This window comes from Pipistrellus hanaki, assembly GCF_964339955.1.
Source record: "Pipistrellus hanaki genome assembly, chromosome: 14".
In the NCBI taxonomy this organism is placed as follows: Eukaryota; Metazoa; Chordata; class Mammalia; order Chiroptera; family Vespertilionidae; genus Pipistrellus; species Pipistrellus hanaki.
Window position 1 is genome coordinate 46,132,391 of NC_140516.1, and position 19,595 is coordinate 46,151,985.

Below are 19,595 nucleotides of genomic sequence, written 5' to 3' on the forward strand. Positions count from 1 at the left end.
TCCCTGAGCTTATGTTGAAGAGAACCAAGCTAAGTTAGTCATCTTGAGACCCCATGGCTGACTTCAGGCTTATTCAGATGGACACTGAGCTTTGCTCTAGAGTGATGAACTGCGGCAGTGGTTGGCTCCAAGCTGGATTGGCCAAGTCATAGAATATACACAGGCTGGGCCCGGAGGAGCCTTCACAGACTCCACTCATTGGCTTCAGTTGGGCCATCCAGAGGGCAAGGCCCAGGATGCAATTTAATGCAAATGACTTAAGATAAGGATTTCTGCCAAGATGACTGTAGGGGACACAATAGTGTATAAAAACAGTCCTCTAGACTTCAGAGTATATGGTATGTAGGGAGTGAGACTTACACATGGATATTAGAAATAATAGGAGAGCCCAGGCCAAGGGAACATCAGTGGAGGTGGGTTCTGTGGGCTCTGGAAGTCTGAGAAGGCATACAGAGGTTGTGTACAGAGAATGGTTAGGATGCCAGGCTTTGGTGCCCCTCTGGGCTTGATTCTCTCTTCTGTTTCTGTTTATAGATTATGTGGCCTTTCTTACGTGATTTTCTTCACCTATAAACCTACCTTACAGGATTTTGTGAACATTAAATGAAGTGATACGTGTAAAGTGCTTTGCACTAGGCAGGATATATATTAAGTGCTCAATAAATGAATAAAAACTTTTATTCAAGAATGGAACAATATTATAGTACTAGAGTAAATGGTCGTTTCAAGGTGTCTAAAGGAATAGAAAGAACAAGTTAGAACATTCAGAGCAAGAGGAGCAAAGAGCATCAAAACAAATTTAAAAAATGGCTCGCCCAGAATTTTTTGGGGGTTGTTCATATGTACAATAAATGTCATTGGCCAGGCATCATGGAATACAATGGTGAACTAGGCCAGTGGTTGGCAAGCTGTGGCTCGCGAGCCACATGGGGCTCTTTGGCCCCTTGAGTGTGGCTCTTCCACAAAGTACCACGTGCTGGAGTGCACGTACAGTGCAATTGGAACTTTGTGGCCCATGCACAGGAGTCCCTTTTCAGCTCTCAAAAGAAATTTCAATAGTTGTACTGTTGATATTTGGCTGTTGACTAATGAGTTTGCCGACCACTGAACTAGGCAAAAGTAACGCCTGCTCTTAACTGTCCATGTGAAGGAAGAATTTGGGAAGGGTGTCAAAATATTTTGCCTAATCCAAGATGATATTTATGCCAAAGCTGTGGGCTTTGGGATGGAGAGGACGCACAGTGCATCTCATGTTCACCATGACATATCTTTGAAAATCTCCCCTTCAGGACTTCATTCCTAACAATTCTACCACGCAGAGCATTCTATACAATTAACTGACAACATGGAACTTGTTGAAACTCACAGGAAGTCCTACAACTTTGAACATTAATTACCATCTAACCTGCAGAATAGTGGATAATGAGGCTGACTCCCCAGTATTCCCATCTGCTCCTACCCATGAGTCAGAGTAGTGCTGTTCTGTGATTTGACCACAGCTATAAGGGTAATCCCATCCTTCTAGCAAGTGACAGGTTCAGAAACAAGTATGTGACTCAATTGAAGACAGTGCAATATAGGAAGAGAGGGGCTGGAGGCTTCTAAGAAGATCTTAATGGGGAACATCTAGAAAGTGTCTCCTAATAGACACAGAAGCAAAGTACTTCACCCTAATTGCCATTGCCAGCCGTATTGCAATCATGAGAGAAGCCTGCCCTAGGATGCTGCCAACTCCATAGAGATCGAAGGAAAGACAGGAATACATGGGTTCTTGCTGATCTAGTTCAGTGGTCAGAAAATTTTGACTCGAGAGCCACATTCAGCTCTTTGGCCCCTTGAATGTGGCTCTTCCATAAAATACCACGGCCTGGGCAAGTCTATTTTGAAGAAGTGGCATCAGAAGAAGTTTAAGTTTAAAAAATTTGGCTCTTAAAAGAAATGTCAATAATTGTACTGTTGATATTTGGCTCTGTTGATTAATGAGTTTGCTGACCACTGATCTAGTTAATGGGCCAGAATCAACTTGAAAGCCCAACTTAATTCCGGACTTTCTGCACTTGGGATATAACATTCTTTAAGTATTCAGGCCTGTTTGAATGGAGTTTCCTATTATTTGGACTCTACCACATCCTAATGGACACACTTGATAAAAAAGAACCAGGAATTTATTCAAATGTTTCTTTTTTTTAAAAAAAATATATTTTATTGATTTTGTACAGAGAGGAAGGGAGAGAGATAGAGAGCTAGAAACATCGATGAGAGAGAGTCATCGATCAGCTGCCTCCTGCACACCTCCTACCGGGGATATGCCCGCAACCAAGGTACATGCCCCTGACCGGAATCGAACCCGGGACCCTTCAGTCCCCAAGCCGACGCTCTATCCATTGAGCCAAACCGGTCCCGGCTATTCAAATGTTTCTATCTCTGGTTGGCTTTGTCAGGGCTTTTGTCCTCTCAGAGGGAACACACTCATCTAAGCCCAATTCCTGCTCATCTAACAGCCTCTAGGATGCTCTCAGGAGCACTCAGTCTTATGTAGATAGAACCCTACAGGAAACGCAAATTGTGGTGATGTCAACCTTTTGGATTAAGTCAGGTTTAATAATAGCAGTCTCTTTCCCAGAGCTTGCTGGGACATATCTCAGCAGTTTACATACTTTATTTATTCTTCTAATCAGCCCATGAAGTAGCTGGTGCCATTATCTACATATTTTGGGGGAAACTGAGATCAAAGACATTAAGTTGTCCAGAGATGCACAGCTAATGAGTGGCTGAAGCTAGATTCCAAACCAAGGAGTTTGGCTTCAGAGTCTGAATTGTTTCTCATTTGAGGTGGTTCTACGATCCACAGATGACAAGTATATAAGGGAAGACCCAGAAATGAGCAATTAAAATAGAACTCACTTGAAATCATAAAATGGGGGGGAAAACACACCTTTAAGATTGCATCCACCTCCAGGGAAGCCACAGCTGCCTTTGGAGAACAGGGTCTATTTCAGGCAGTTATTCATGTTTCTCTTGCCAACATCTCATGTCTTCATAACCTCATTTCTCCATCATGACCATCTCCCTTTTCATCTCTTCATCTGTGTGAAGAACAAGTGAATTAATAATCTATCAAACAAATTCTACAACTTCTGACCACGGTTACTTTGGTTAAAAAAAATTATATTTTTACCCACCACAGAGGCAAAAAAAAAAGAAAGTTCTGAAGTGAAAAGGAAGCCCCATGTGATCCTTCCACTCCTCTGCCAAATGACTGTGGGGCTCGCCCCACCTTTTTTAATTTTGCAAAGCATTTGTGTGTGTCTTCAGTGGGATACAGGCAGGCCGGATGATGGGAGGGGAATCTGGCTTGGTCGTGGGGTGGGCTGCAGGTGCTTGGCAAAGCTGGCCAATGGGAGAGACTTGTTGGAACAAGCCTGACAAGTAACCGCTGGCCCAAGCCTAGGGCCTCATCTCCCTCCAACTCGGGTCCCAGGTCACCAAAAGGAAATGTATTTAATTTTCAAATCCCTCCCAGAGCCAAAGAGAATTCCAGCAAAATAGCCATAAACATTGAAAGAGTCTCATCTGATTTCGGAAAACATTCCGTTGCATTTAAAATGAAATATCCTGTGACTAATCTCATGTAAGACTGGGAATGGGGCTCACTGTTCAATCTGGTGGTCAGCGAGGGGACCCCGGAGGGAGACCTGGTCCCTCCCACACACCACTCTGGGAACGGCAATAAATCAGCCAGGCCCGAGTTTTCAAACGAGGATTGGGAAGGGCTTGCTGTTTGATCCTCAAGACCCCTTCTTCTCAATTTGTCATTGGTTTCCCATCAAGAAGAGTTTGTGAAACTGAATCCCCCATGCAATTCTGGCACTTTGTAAGCCAGTAAATAAAACCCAAATGTTAATTCTTATGAGCACGGTGCTCCCTGCCAAGAAGTGAATAATGCGCTGAGAGAGAAACAGCATCATGCATCCTTGGATGAAGAACAAGAAACAGTGGGACAGAGCTAGGGAGCAGGGAGCCATGAGGCAAGCAGTAAAACCAGAAAGGGAGATGCAGAGAGGCGAGGGAGAAGGAACTAAAGTGCCTTTGAAGACAGTTGTCCTGTCTCCCTGACTGGAGCTCCTGAAGGCCAGCACCAGGCAGCGACAGTAATGAAGTATGTAGTTCCATGTGCCTGCACAGTACAGAGTACCTTCCACATGCCTTCATTTCTTCCTCACAAGGACTTAGGAGGCAGCTTCTTCTGTTATCCCCATTTACAGATGGAGAAACTGAGGCTCAGAAAAGTTAAATAACTCACCTCACAGGACAGAGAAGGTCTGGGGCACTTGGTGGGTATCAGAGCCGACTCAGCCCTATGGTGCTGTCTGCCCCAGAGGCGGGAAATGTGGGTAGAGTGACCAACCGTCCCTGTGTGACAGGATTGAAGGGACTCTGACGGGCAGGACTTCCAGGGGTAACACCAGGAATGTCCCAGCCAAACTGGGACCAGTTGGTCACCCTGAGTATAGGTGGTCTGACTGAGTGGCCTCCTTAGGTGTTTATGTCAAGAGCTTCTGCAGAAAAACAGACGTTGGTGCCTGTGGCTCTGTCTCTGTAAGACGAAGTACCCGCATCCAATTTCTCGCCTACAGGGCACCCCCCAAATACTCTCCTGACACATGACAAGTGACGAAAGGAGTAACAATGACACATGCTACTGTTGCTGAAAAGACCAAGAGTTTCCCTTGGAACCGTCTCCCAGCAGAGACGGGAGGACATCGTCTTAAATCCTAGCTCTACAAAGTCTATAAGTAAATTATGATTTTCCTTATTTATGAACCGGCAGGTCATTTTAAAGGTACAGAGGGACTCTTTCTGCTAACCATTGGGACTGTGGAAGGCAGAAGACAGAATTCCTAAGCGAGAGGCCCCCTTCCGATTTCTGGGCCTCACTTTGTCAGCTGGGACCTCTCACATGTGAATGATGCTAAAATCAAGCCTCTGTCCCCTTAAGGAGTAAGTCAATCTTGGAGTCCATCCAATACCAATAGTTCCTACAACAAACAGAGCCATGCATTTCCAAACAGAGTTTTCACATATGTTATCTGACTTCAGCTCCTGGAGATCTCATGAAACAGACAGGGCAGATGGGACGAGTTTCATGCTCCATGGTCCATGATTGGTGGGGAGGGGCGAGTTTGGAAAAGGTAAGCAATTTAGGGAAGATCACACGTTTAGGGAGGGGCTGAGTTGGAAATCAGATCCACACCTTTTGAGGCCACATTCTACATGCTCTCCACAGCACCGTACTCTTTTAAGAGTGGAAGGAGGGAGGGAGGGGTAGAGAGAGTATGGGAGAGACACACATTGATTGGTTGCCTCCTGCACATGCCCTGGCCAGGGATCAAACCTGCAACCCAGCTGCATGCCCTTGACCAGGAATTGAACCCTTGACCCTGTTGAGCCACCCAGCACCTTACTCTTACATCAGGACAATCTAATTATTTCAGTAGCAAAACACCTTATGTGACCTCCATGAAGGAAACAGATATAAAGCAAATGGATCTCTATATTTCCCAAACAGATCACGGTGCCTGGCACGCAGGAGGTAATCGCTTCCCCATCTTGAGCAGAGGGGGCAAGGGACAGACCCGACTGCAACATGGACCAGACTCAGATTTGGATCCTAGCTCAGCCACCTCCCTGTGAAATGCAGGCAGGTCATTTCACCTTCGAGCCATCAGACCCTCCCCAGGCAGAAGTGCAGGTGACAATACCCTCAGAGCTGTGAGAGCTGCCACAATGGCCGAGGAGGGCTTGGCACAGACTGTTTCCAGGCTCGGGATTCCGGGCACTGCCTTACGCCCAGCGAGCGGCTGATGGAAATGGTGACCCGGGGCACCAGGCTCTAATCTCTGGAGGCAGGCACTGGACCAGATGCTTTCTGACCTTCTGTCATGTTTAACTCACCTCTGCTACCCGAATGAGAGGGAATGCTCTCCCCAGTCAACACATTTCTAGTGTGGTTGGTGACTCCTTCGGTCTGCGCCCGGGGCCAAGCCACAGGTGATAATTAGCTCTCAGAAAGTGGAAGGATATTAACTCCAGCGTCTTGAGTCCATTCCAATTGAGATAATTAAGTAAAGCGCCCACAGGTGGATCCAGTTAATGAGGCATTGCCTGGGTTGCCACTGAGCCAGGCAGGCAGCAGGCATGGAGCCGGGGCGTGAGCTGAGCACAGATGACTAAGCCTTGGGCATAACCAAAAGCACAGAGCGTGACCCTCTTCTCAGCCCTGGGTGTGCTCCTGCCCAGTGTCCCCGGGGAACGTGGGTGTGCTGGGTGGGGAGTCCAGGACTTGTGCTCCAGGCTGGGCCCTGCCACTGGCTGAATGCATAACCTGGAGCAAGTATCTTCCCCGCCCCAGCTCAGTCTCCTCAGTTGTAAAACGAAGGAAACAGTTAAGGGGGCAGCTCACAAAACCGAACGAAGAGCTTGGGGTCAACTGGACTCCAGCTCATTCTCTCCCTTCCCTATCATTGCTAGTTTCCGCTGCTCTCTCCTTGGCCTCACGCTGTCCTCCAGCCTTGTCCGCTCTTCCTTCCATAGAGTTGCATCCTCCTAGTCACAGCCTTTCAGTGATAATGTAGGAGGTGGGCCAAAGAGGACTTCCGCCTGGTTTCAATTTTGTAAATCCTCCGGGAGGACCTGATTGGTCCAGCTTAGGTTACAGGTACACCTTGTGACTGATCACTGTGGCTTGGGGAGGGGTGGGAAAGGTGGGGAGAGACAAGAGCATGCACCTATCCAGAGGCAAATCTATTGAGCTACCACCAGAAGCCACCAGCATGTGAATCTTGCACAGTGACAAAGGTGTCACATATGTTGACTCTTCCCTCCTCTAAGAAGCAGATTTTGTGTGTGTGTGTGTGTGTGTGTGTTGTGTGTGTGTGTGTATTAGTGTCCTGGAATGAGAATATATATTTCCTGACAGAAATAATGCTAGGAATGGTATTTATTCTTCCAGACCGTCTAAGAAGAGGTCACTTGGAGCTTACATTTTCTCCTGTGAGAAATGGAGAATAATGATGCCACCCACTCATGGGTTGTTGAGGTGATAAAAGAATTCAGTTAAGACTCTGTTGATGGCACACTGCCTTGGCAGCAGTAAGAGCTCAATGAACAGGAGCCATTGTTATTACAAAGTGAAATACCACTTGGAAGTGCTTTAAAAAAAAAGTAGTGAGAAAGATCCCTTATAAAGAAACAAGGGGCCAATTAAGCCTCTGGTGCAAATATATTTATTTTCTTTGTCTCAAGCATTGGTGGGTGTGAAAAGGCAGGATGAGTTAAACAACAGTGAGAAGATTGTGATGTGAATCTTGGGGGGACTTTCAAGGACCTCAAACAGTAAGTGTGCTTTTTGTGGCTAATTTTGCTAATCATTTTCTTTTTCCTTTCCTGTCACTGACTCTTGGCTTTTCAGTGGTGTTTGAGACTTGTTAAGGGGAAGGAGAGAGGTTCAAAAATAGGACCAAGGGGAAGAAAAAGACAAGAAGATGGAAATAAAGGTTTCCTTGATGGGCCAGGAAAAGAGTGATACAGACAGGGATGAAGAAAGAATAGAATAACTATTAGAATAGTAACTAACAGTAGAACAGTTACTGCTTTGACCTGTATGTGGGACAAAGAACAGGCCGAGATGGAATGGGGTTCATGAAGTGGAAGGCAGAGCAGGAATCAGGAACATGTGTCCTTTGTAAGGAGACTAGTTGAGAGGGTCTGTGTGGGGTTTTGGGTTCTGCGCCCAAATGACATAGAAGGGCAAGAATAGTTTTATTGGTTCTTGAGTTTCTCAAAGATGGTACATCTCAAGGGGGAGGCAGCAGCTATATTTAACTGAGCCCTTCTTTGTGTTGTATGCTCGTGTTCCCTGCTTTGCTCCCATGAATGTCCTGTCTGCAACATACTGTGTCTTATTCACCATAGTGCTTGGTACCATGCTAAGTCCCCAATAGGTGGAGTGAGTACCATTGGAAGCAGTGAGTGCTAACAAATCAAAGTTGCTCCTAACAATTTTCTCTGCAGATCAATCAAGGTGCTCCTAATACTGATACATCAGGACATCCTATATAGTTGACTCAGGAGAAGGGGAAAGGAGTTTCCTGTGCATGATTTAATTAATTAATTCAACAAACATTTCCTGAGGGACTGCTGTCTATACAGCTGTGGTGAGTGCCAGAGACACCTCAGTGAACAAGACTGGCAAAATCCCTGCCCTCCTGTTGGGAGGGAGAAGTGAGAGACCACCAACTACTCATGACACATGGGAAATGCTATCAGGGAAAACACAAAAGAGTAAATGAGAGTATTTAAAGAGTGCCTGAAACTTAACAAAAAGTTAATAACTTGGTTCCTGTTTTAAAATTAAGATCCACATTCTTTGCAGAACTTCAATTATTTTTATAATCATAAAGAAAATATAGCCCTGGCCAGTGTGGCTCAGTTGGTTGGGCATTGTTCCATACACTGAAAGGTTGCCAGTTTGATGATACGTCAGGGCATATGGCCAGAGTTGCAGGCTTGATCCCAAGTGGGCCAATAGAGGACCTTTCAGTCTCACATCAATGTTTCTCTCTCTCTCCCTCTCCTTCTTTATAAAAACCAATAAAAAGTTATTTTACAAAGGAAAATATAGACCCATTATGGGAAACCTAGAAAATATAGAAAATATAAAGATACAAAAATCTTCTATAAACCACTATTAAACCCACACTTATTTTATGCCTACTTGGCATCATATTGCATGTAGTTTTTTGTAACCTGCTTATTCACTTCAAATTACATGGTGAGCCTCTCCTCCAGTCATAAAAGTTTAATTTAAAACATCACTTTAAATAACTGCATGATTTGCCATGATATAGATGTGCCATAAATTATTTAATCATCTCCTCATTGTTGAATATTTGGTTTGTTTCCACTCTTACAAATATGCTTCATGCTTCAATGACTCCCCTTGTTTCTAAATCTTTGTTTGAGAGTCTGTTGGTTTCTTAGAATAGTTTCCTGGCCAGTTGGGCCACAAATATTCATTGAGCAATTATGTGCTAGCAGATTTTCTTTTGCTTTTTGAGCCTGATCCTTTTGGTGCTGTTAGGACTGCTTGCCTGTGCTACTCTTGATTTTGTTCCTCTGCCAAAGTGAACCTGTTTGCCCCATCTTGTCTGGGCCTCAGTTGTACCTCTGGACCAGGGCATGGGAGCCCCTGTCTTATTTGGACTCTTCTCTGTACCAAGTCTGTTTTTCATCTTCATCTTTCATCTCTTGCTACCCAGCCTCTCTGGGTCAGTCTGCTATGCTCTTACACCCAGATTTTCTGTGTCTAACCCATTCTTTTAGGGGCTGAGCACTGGGGCCCTGTAACTTTGTAGTCCCTTCTCACCCAGATTCTAGCTTAGCCATGAGACCTGCTTGGGCAAATGGGATGCTAGCAAATGTGGTTCAAGTGGAAGTTTCAAAGTGCATGTCTATTACCACCAACCCTCTTGTCCAATTGGACTTGCCCTTCATTGCAACTCTGAGACTGCCATAGAGCATAGCAGGGTCTGCCAATTGGAGAGCTGCAGAGCAAGGAGGACTAAGGCCATCCTACACCAGCCAGTCCCCTGCCCATCTGCCAGGTGACTACAGACCTGCCAAATCAGCTGAGGCCCTTCAGATCTGCCGAACTGACTTGTGGGAAAAACTCAGCAATAACCAATTGATAGAGACATTAACATTGAAGAGTAGAGAAAAAGGAGGGCAATGGGGGAAGAAGACAGAGAAAATGGCAACAGATCAAACCACTCAGAAAACCCCAAGTCTGAATTCACGTTAAGCTCTGCTCTATAGCATGAATTCCACTCCTGGGGCTGCCTTTTGACCTTCACGGTGGAGCTTGGCTACCATCCACTATAGACATACTCCCCTCTGGGTCTCCTGATTAGCAATCTCAGGAACTAGAGTTGTCAATTCTTAGAGACCAGATGTCCTGGAGACCACCTCATCCTAATCACGAGGAAGATTCTGGAACTGCACAACCATCAGGAGAGAGCCCTGGAGTCCCCACACCTGAGAACACTAGGGCCTGCCCAGCAGTGTTCTGATTTCCTTTTATCATTGTCTACACTTCGTCTCTCCCTGCCCACGTGGCTGACCACCTGAGCTCAGGTTTGGTTGGCCATCCCTCACCTGGAGCTACCTATAAGAGTGTGTCCCATTATGATCTCATTACAGCCCCCCAAAGCCGGGCAGCATCAGGTTGGGGGAGTGAGCAGGTGGTCAAGGAGCTGGATAAATCCACCTTCAGCACCATCCCTTTCCCATCCTGTTTGCCTCTCATGCCATGGTCGTGCATGGGGCTGCAAAAGGCACCCTTGGGGAATCAGATCCACACAAAGCCAGCTCATTCGGCACACACAGTCATCATCTCTAGTTTCTTTTTCCTCCAAGCTGGCTTTCCAACCTGAGAAAGGCAAGTCGCCTTCCCTCCTTTCCCTCAATATTACATGGTGGTTTCTATCTCATTATTATTGCATTATATGTAGCACATCTGTTACTGGTCAGGAGCCAACTATTTAATTCTATTAGATACATCTATACAGCGAAGTGATAATCTACACCAGGTTTGTGGAACAAGCACTTAATACTTGGCAGCGAGCAGCCAGTCTTGATGCACAAGCAAGAGAATGTAGGAGGCCTGTCTAGCTGAGGGTCACAGCGGCCAGAAAACTCGGCGGCATTCTTCCGCGGACCGGCATTCCAGTGTGGGAAAGGAGGCAGTCATCGGCTTGTTCCAACATCTGCAAGATATTGATGGAGAACCGGGGAGGGAGAGGGGAAACGTTTACCTAACCAAATGCTAACTCTTCCAAGGGGACTCATGTCAGCGCAGACTAAATGATGTGAGAGTTTTAGGAACATGTGGTAGTATTTACCCCCCAAGAAATGGACACAGATTCGCATCTTGTTCAGTAACGGCAGCGCCTCAGACTGTGCCTCCTGCATTTGCCCCTGAGTTCCTACTCGTGTTTCCTGGCTTCATCTCTGCACATCAGAGAATGGGTTTGCGTTCAGCACCAGGGAGCAAAAATGGGCTCCATGTGCCAGGATCTCTGACTGTGGCTCTGACCTCAGGAAGTGCAGGCTGGAATGGCTCCATTCTCTCCCAAACACCCCATCTTACACAGCCACGTTTGCTGCCTGGCGCTCCAACTGGCTGAGTTTTGTCAGCATCACCTGCATGTTCACCCAGAGGGCTGGAGGGGGGTGGATAGGGGGAGGAATGATGATGGGATCTATGTCTCATTTCCCCTCCATCCAGAAGGAAAAATCATTTTTAAATCTCAAAATGGATGAAGGGAAGTGGAGAGGGGCAAGTTGAGAAGCAATCCTGTCTCATATTTCATCGATTCCAAGTAAGATGTCATCGATTTTAAGATGTATCGTTTTTTTATATCCCACTAAGAAAAAAAAAATGTTGACTTTTCAACTATGATATGCCATTGAGTAAAAGATACATCCCAACTTCAGAGATGTTAACGATTAGGGAGAAAATGCATCTTAGGATGTCCAACCCCAGGGCTCTCCCTAGACTGGCCACTCAAGAGTTGTGTGATGGTGGGCAAATTATTTAACTTCTCTGTGCCTCAGTGTCCTCCTCTGTGAAATGGGAATGGTGAAAGCACCCACCTCATACAGCTGTTGTAAGGATTTACATATTAATGGAGATAAAGTGTTTAAAGGTGATGCTATGCCTTTATTGTGACCTTGAACGTGTTGCCTACTATCTTGAAGACTGTTTCCTCAGATGCAAAAATGCAGGTAGCCATGTCATTCCATTTATTTCCTTTGATACGGTCCAATGTTTGTACCTGCATTAACCAGGAAGGTGGATGGATAGGGTGGCTGATTAAAGGAGCGTCCACTGTGGTGACTGGGCACACATACCAGCAAAATAGCCCATCCCTCCCAAGTCCTCCCTGTTGTCTAGGCCAGTGTTTCTCAACCTTCTCTCATGATGAGAATCACCTGGTGGAGTTGTTAAAACACAGATTCCTGAATCCCAACTAAGAAGTGCTAAACTAGAATTTTTGGGAACATATAGGTAAAATTGTATACTTAACTAGTGCTCTAAGACAGATTTTATATACAGAGCACTAAGTTAGGTATGCAATTTTACCTATATGTTCTCAAAAATTCTAGTTTAGCACTTCTTAGTTGGGATTCAGGAATCTGTGGTTTAACAACTCCACCAGGTGATTCTCATGAGAGAAGGTTGGGAAACACTGGTCTAGGCTACAGCTGTGGGCACTGCCTTGCTGAACCAGGCGACCATAACAGGCTGCACTCCATTCTAGGAGTTTAGGAGAAAGACCTGGGTTGTTACTGGCCACCTGACTTTGCAGTTGACATGATCTCTAATTTTCTTGCTGTCTCCAACATGGTAGGTTTCTGCCTTTTGTCCCTGGAGTGCTGTAAGATTCATATGCCAAGCAGTTGCATATTTAGTCTCATAGTAAATGTTCTCAATGGACTTGTAAGGAAGGTAGGATAAGTATTATGGTTCCCACTTAAGGAAGGAGGAAAATGAGGGCTAGAGAAGTGAATGACATGCCAAAGTCACAGAAAGGAGGTTCTCTTAAAGAGAGGTCCTTGGTGCTTGTGTTTGAGTGGTAGATTGGACCTCCGATTGCCCACATTCAGGGCTTCTCCCTGCAATGACTCTCCTCACAGGAGAATTATACATTCCCACCTGTTGACACCAGACTTAGCCAGGTGACTTCATTTGGCCAATGAAATGTGAGCTCTGTCCAAGAAGAAGCTCCAAGAGCTATGTTCCTGCCATAAAGTTGGCAAAATTCCAGATAGAGGCTGCTTCATCAATTGGTCCCATGGTGAGGACAACAGGGAGCTGCAGCTGGCCCACAGTGGACATATAGCATGATAAGAAGCCAACCTAAGTTTAATCTCCAAGTTTTATAGGGAACTGATACAACTTAACAAAAGGAAGATAAACAATCCAATCAAAACATGGGCAAAGGACCTAAATAGACACTTTTTGAAAGAGGACATACAGAAGGCCAAGAGACATATGAAAACATGCACAAAATCACTAATCATCCGAGAGATACAAATCAAAATGACAATGAGGTATGATCTCACATCTGTGAGAATGGCTATCATGAACAAATCGACAAACAAGTGCTGGCGAGGATGTGGACAAAAAGGAACCCTTGTGCACTGCTGGGGGGAATGCAGACTGGCACAGTCATTGTGTAAAACAGTATAGAGTTTCCTCAAAAAGTTAAATATGGAACTCCCATTTGACCCAGTAATCCCACTTCTAGGAATATATCCCAAGAAATCAGAAACACCAATCAGAAAGGATATACTACTATGCACCCCTATGTTCATAGCAGCACAATTTATAATAGCTAAGATTTGGAAACAGCCCAAGTGCCCATCAGCAGATGAGTGGATTAAAAAACTTTGGTACATCTACACAATGTAACACTACACTGCTGTAAAAAAGAAGGAACTCTTACTAATTTGCAATAGCTTGGATGGATCTGGAGAGCATTTTGCTAAGCAAAATAAGCCAGTTGGTGAAAGATAAATATCACACGATCTCACTCATTTGTGGAATATAATCAACAACATAAACTGATGAACAAAAATAGAGCCAGAGACAGAGAAGTATCAAACAGATTGTCCAACCTAAGAGGGAAGGAAGGGGAGGGGAGATAAGAGATTAACCAAAGGACTTGTATGCATGCATAAGAGCATAACCAATGGACACAGACAGTAGGGTGGTGAGGGCATGTGCGGGGGAGAGGGGGGGGGAGCGGAGCGTGGGTAGCAGCCAGGGAGAGGTCAATGAGGGAAAAAGGAGACTTACATAATACTTTAAACCAGTGATTGGCAAACTCATTAGTCCACAGAGCCAAATATCAACAGTACAACGATTGAAATTTCCTTTGAGAGCCAAATTTTTTAAACTTAATCTTCTTCTAATGCCACTTCTTCAAAATAGACTTGCCCAGGCAGTGGAATTTTGTGGAAGAGCCACACTCAACGGGCCAAAGAGCAGCATGTGGCTCACGAGCTACAGCTTGCTGACCACAGCTTTAAACAATAAATGTAATTTTTTAAAGCCAATCTTTGTGATTATAAGCCATTGGAATTATGGGACTGTATGTTATCACTTCAAAGCCTAGTTTATTCTAATAGATATGTTTTCCAAAACATACCCTCCATAGATAAGACCTAGACCTTCTGCCTTCAATGGAACATTTGCTTTCTTAGAAGAAAGTAGCTCAAGTGCCCTGATGCCTATTTTAGCCCACAGGTCTCTTCTTCATTTAGCCCTGATTAGCACCAAATCAAATAATTCTGATCATGGACTGAAGCTGTACAGTCTTAACCAGGAATGCCTCTTGTTATGGGACCTTACTTAAAGACTGGGTCTTTACAGAATTAATTAAAATGAGAATATTTTTTGTGGGCCCTAACTCCATACACCAATTGTTCCTATAGAAGAAGGAAATTTGGACACAGAGACCTGCATTCAGGGAGAATGCCATGGGAGCATGAAGATGGCCATCTACAAGCCAAGGAGAGAAGGAACCAACTCTGTCAACACTCGATTTCAGACCCCCGGCCTCCAAACGTGTGAGTTAATATGCTTTCATTGTTTAAGGCAACCCTTTTGTGACACTTAGTTATGGCAGCCCTACCAAATACACCTAAGGCAACTCTCAATTTATTAAGGTCATGGAGGTGGTATCAAATTAGCTCAGAATGAGAAGAAATTGGGAAAATAAAAAGTAGGGATGGGGCCAAAACTGGTTTGGCTCAATGGATAGAGCGTCGGCTTGGGGACTGAAAGGTCCCGGGTTCGATTCCGGTCAAGGACATGTACCTTGGTTGCGGGTATATCCCCAGTAGGGGGTGTGCAAGAGGCAGCTGATCAATGACTCTCTCTCATCAACGTTTCTAACTCTCTATCTCTCACCCTTCCTCTCTGTACAAAATCAATAAAATATATTAAAAAAAAAAAAAAGTAGGGATGGGGATGGAGAGATACTTCAGGCAAGTGTGTGGCATCAGAGAAGTCCAGAGGGGGACCCCACCTTGTGTGTTCGAGGCCTGGCAGATACACCGATTCTATTCACAGGTAGGATGGGAGATGGTGGGAGAAGGTAGGTGTGGGCCAGGTCATGAGAGGAACCCTTGCTCTTGAATAATAGGCCAACACCGAATGCTTTCATTTTGACAAGCAGTGCAATAGCTTTCTGAGAAAAAAATTGTCTGGTGGATTTGGGGTTTGTGAATGGTCAAACTTTAATCTGGTGAAGCACAGAAAATGGTCGATTTGGGAGAGTAAGTAATAAAGTAATGAGCTGTTTCCTGAGGTTGGCTTTTATGAAGTCCCTCGATCTTCCCCTGGCTACACAGTTGAGCATATTGCTTCCTGAAGAAGTTCTGTTGGTTAAACTTCTCATCACTTGGCAGTGACACCTCAGTCAGCACCCCAGATACTGGCACACAATCTTGGCAGGCCAGGGTACCCAGGAGATGATCCATCTCTCCAGATCCTGAGTCAGTCTGCCCAAGTCAGGAAGAAATGGCAGCCTCTGGCCAATCAGAAGGAGGGGATAGCAATGTGCTGTGCTGCTCTAGACCTGAGGGGGGCCAGGGAGAGGAGCCCAACCTTGACCTGACCTTGCTGGGTTCACCCTGTCCAAGCCCATGTGACACAGCTTCTGTCTTCCTGGTCCCCATGGCAGTCTTCCGCCATTCTGCACTTGGAGCACTGAGCCTCAGCCGTACCTGTGGCTTGATGAGCCACCACCCCCAAGTTCTGGCTAAGGTCCTCCTCTAGATGGTACGGAGCTTGTGCCTGGAGAACCATGGCAACCTGTTTATCCTCTGGATCCAGCTCCCATGGACACTGGACACTGACCCCATTCAGTTTGTGCCATTTCATATATAACACCCAATTGGACAACAGGCTCCTCTTCGGAAAGACAGTCAACCGACTCCCAAGCCAGGTCTGTTCCCAGTGGGCTGCCCCACCTGAACTACTGAGGACCCCGAATACCTCACGTACAGCTCCCTCCCCCAAGATACAGCCACAAGCCTTCCTTTCCACGGAGAACGGGGCATGCCTGCTGACTCTCCATCCTCAAGTGCATATGGAGGGCTACATGCCTAGTTTTGAAGGTGCCTGGAGACCTGCAGATAAATGATGGCTCTCAGAAGCCAGGGCTCATGTTACCCCTGAGCTGCCCTCCACTGGCTTTCCTCACTCCAGCGCCTGGGCAGGCGGGGCTGGTCCAGCTGCATGTCTCTTGCTTGATGGGGACCCGGTCCAGAGCTCTTGAGCGAAGCCCATTAGATCCAAATCCCACTCCAAGCGAGTGAGTGACAAGCAGCTCATTTCCAAAGCTGTGCAGCGGATATTTTTTCTCCCTTCAGTCCTCTGGGAGAGGAAAATGATGCAAATGAAATACCCCAAGGGGGAGTAGCTTGTTGTAACTTATGATTAATCTTGAAAAACCACATGAGTTAAGCATCCCAGTCCTGGAACTAACCTAAAACCAGGAACATGATACCGCTCACTCTCCGAACATGCCTGCTCTCTCTCTCTGAATCCCACTCTTGCTCCCAGAAATCCTACGTGTGGTTACAAAAACACAGATCCCTGCCACTCAAGCCAGGAGGGTGCTTTTATTGGGACCAGCTAAGAGAAAAAGTGGCCTTGGCGTCTGTCTTGGGGAAAAGCTCTTCTAGTCAGAATAACAGCCCAATTCATTTTTACAGCATTTTGCTCTTTCAAACACTTGGTTATATTCTTCAAAGCACAATCTCAAGTTGGAGAGCCCCTCACCACTCCCAGTCCAATAATATTCTCCAGGAGCATGTTGGACCCTGGTTGACCATGGGTGAAGATGGGGTTAGTACACGGGGTCTGGGGACCATCCCATCTGTTCAAAAGTAGGGCATCCAGGTGCCCTGAAGAGGGCTCCCTGCAGGTGTCCCCCTCTGACTGTGGGCAAATCATTTCACCCCTGAGGCTCCTGTCCTTTGTCTCGAAAAACAGAACCAACACTGCTCGCCGGCCTCTGAGATGGCTTAGGAAAACAAGGTCCTTGTGGCAAAGACACCGCCTACTTATTTCTCAGCTCCCTCTCTTGGGGTTTTAATGAAAATCGAATGAGGTAATGCATGCGAAGTGCTTAAGATTGTGTTTGGCACGCAGTAAGTCCTGAAGCAATGTCGGTCATTATTTTTATTGGCTTCGAAGGAAGCCACGCGAAGGCTGGTAAAAAGGAGAGACAGTGGCATGGCCAAAAGCTTGAATTACCTCCCTATTGTCAGGGCCCCTAAGGTGTCTCCCCCGAGGAATCAGCTGGGTAAGAGGTTCTTTATCCCAACTGCCACTGGCTGCTGCCCCATCGCACTTAGGTTGCCCCTACAGTGAAGTGGGATCTTGGCACAGGGCTGCTTTGGGTCAGGGGACATTTCAATATGGCCCTACTGAGGCTGAGCTGTCATAATGGAAAATACACTTTTCTTTTTTCATTTTTTTAAACAAAATTAGTAAGTAATGAGGACAAGTGACCTTGAACCTTCCTAAGTCTAGTCTTGTCCTTGTAACTGACCCTCATGAAGTTGAGGAGGAAGTGTTGCTATTTCCATTTCTTGTTAATGTTTTTGTATTGAAAGTTTAAGCATGTGTTTTCTAGGCTGCATCAGAATATGCTGGGTCAGTGGTCGGCAAACTCATTAGTCAACAGAGCCAAATATCAACAGTTCAAAGACTGAAATTTCTTTTGAGAGCCAAATTTTTTAAACAAATGTCTTCTAAAGCCTCTTCTTCAAAATAGACTCACCCAGGCCGTGGTATTTTGGGGAAGAGCCACACTCAAGGGGCCAAAGAGCCGGATGTGGCTCGTGAGCCGCCATTTGCCAACCACTGTGCTGGGTGGACATGGTGATGTCAGATGTCCATCTTCTCCCACGGACCACCCATTCTTCTCAGACACTGTTGCTCTTCCAGAGCTCGCTGTGGGATTGCTGGCCGATAAGACTTTGTGGGGGTGAAACAAGGGCAGCCCCCTACCACGTTCATCCTAGGGATGAGGGAGGCAGCGTGATTGGCCACCAGCTTGGGAAAGCCTGACGTGGGGTCCTGGGGCGTCTAGGATTGGAAGGCATTTGGATTAATTGGCCACCATTTACAGCTTCCTTCGCAGCCCCAATTTAATGAGCCGCTTCCGGATTTCATCTCCCACATGTTCAGCCACCGTCCTTGTCTAATCCCGAGGGTCGGATGCGTCCTCATTTATGCACATCAATGCTGTTTACCAACATGAAAGCCGCCCAGCTGCGTTTGAACTTTAGGCCCCGCCATTGGTTATCAATAAGGAAAGGCAACCCGGCAGGTGTCGCATCAATAGGAGCAGATCAAGACCCAGGCCTGTGTGTGTGGACCGGGGGAGGAGGCCACAGTGGGCAGGGGCTCCGGCAACACCGGCCTTTGTCTTCTAGGATGGCCATCCTCCTTCCCATTCTGAGTCGCTCAGCGATCCCCTGTGGGATCGATCCCCTCTGGTGATGGAAGAAGCTTCCCGTGGCAGCCTCACCGAGGAGAAAGTCAGCATCTTGGAAGAATGACTTTTCTCAGCAGATGCCCAGGGCCATGGCCCTTCTGGGGTCTGTAGAGTCAGCTTTCGGCCAGGCTCCCCCATTTAACACATTGCACACCAGTGGTTTCTTTTTCTTTCTTTCTTTCTTTCTTTCTTTTTTTTTTTTTAACAGAGATAAAGGGGACGGATAGAGAACCAGAAACTTTAATGAGAGAGAAACATTGATCAGCTGCCTCCTGCACACTTTCTACTGGGGATGTGCCCACAACCAAGGTACATGACTCTGACAGGAATAGAACCTGGAACCTTTCAGTCTGCAGGCTGAGCTCTATTCACTGGGCCAAACCGGTTTCCGCTGCACACCAGTAGTTTTATTGCTAGCTTTACCCAGTGGCCAGATAAGTTTCTATTGAATGAGGACAAAAAAAAACGTTTTACAAAGTATCATACTTTAAAAAGATATTAGCTTGTAAGGACATGTAATACATAACTTCAAAATGGAATGGGTATTTAATTTTAAGGCATGCCCTTAACAGTTATGTAAAACATGTGTAATAAGAAAACATGAGAATGCTCAGGATCTGCCTGCAATGTGTTAACAGCTGTGTGATTTGGGACAAGTCAGCTCTCCTGGCCTCCCTTTTTCGGTCTAAAGAAGATCATTCTCAATGGTGAAAGGTGCTCACATGTCCAAAAGTGTGTTGGTAAGCTGTGAAGGGTCAAATGTGTGGTGCAATGATTTATGGAGGCAGACAGACATGGGTTCAAACTCCAATTCTGCAACTTACTGGCTGTCCTCCATTCAGTTTATACTATCTCTCTAATCCTCAATTTGTCCATCTGATGAATGGGCTTAGTAGTGATGCCAACCTGGAAAGCTGTTTGAGGACTCAATGGGATTAAACACTAAAGGCC

General features: G+C 45.9%; 1 long non-coding RNA gene across 10 annotated transcripts in view; it reads right to left on the minus strand.

Annotated features, from left to right (window-relative positions):
- LOC311632302 overlaps positions 1-19,595 on the minus strand; it is a 105,417-nt gene that overhangs the window by 19,741 nt on the left and 66,081 nt on the right. For all 10 annotated transcript variants that reach the window (XR_014796756.1, XR_014796757.1, XR_014796758.1 and 7 more), the window contains one exon: positions 2,936-3,086. This is a non-coding gene — a long non-coding RNA (uncharacterized lncRNA). The remainder of the gene's footprint in view (positions 1-2,935; positions 3,087-19,595) is intronic.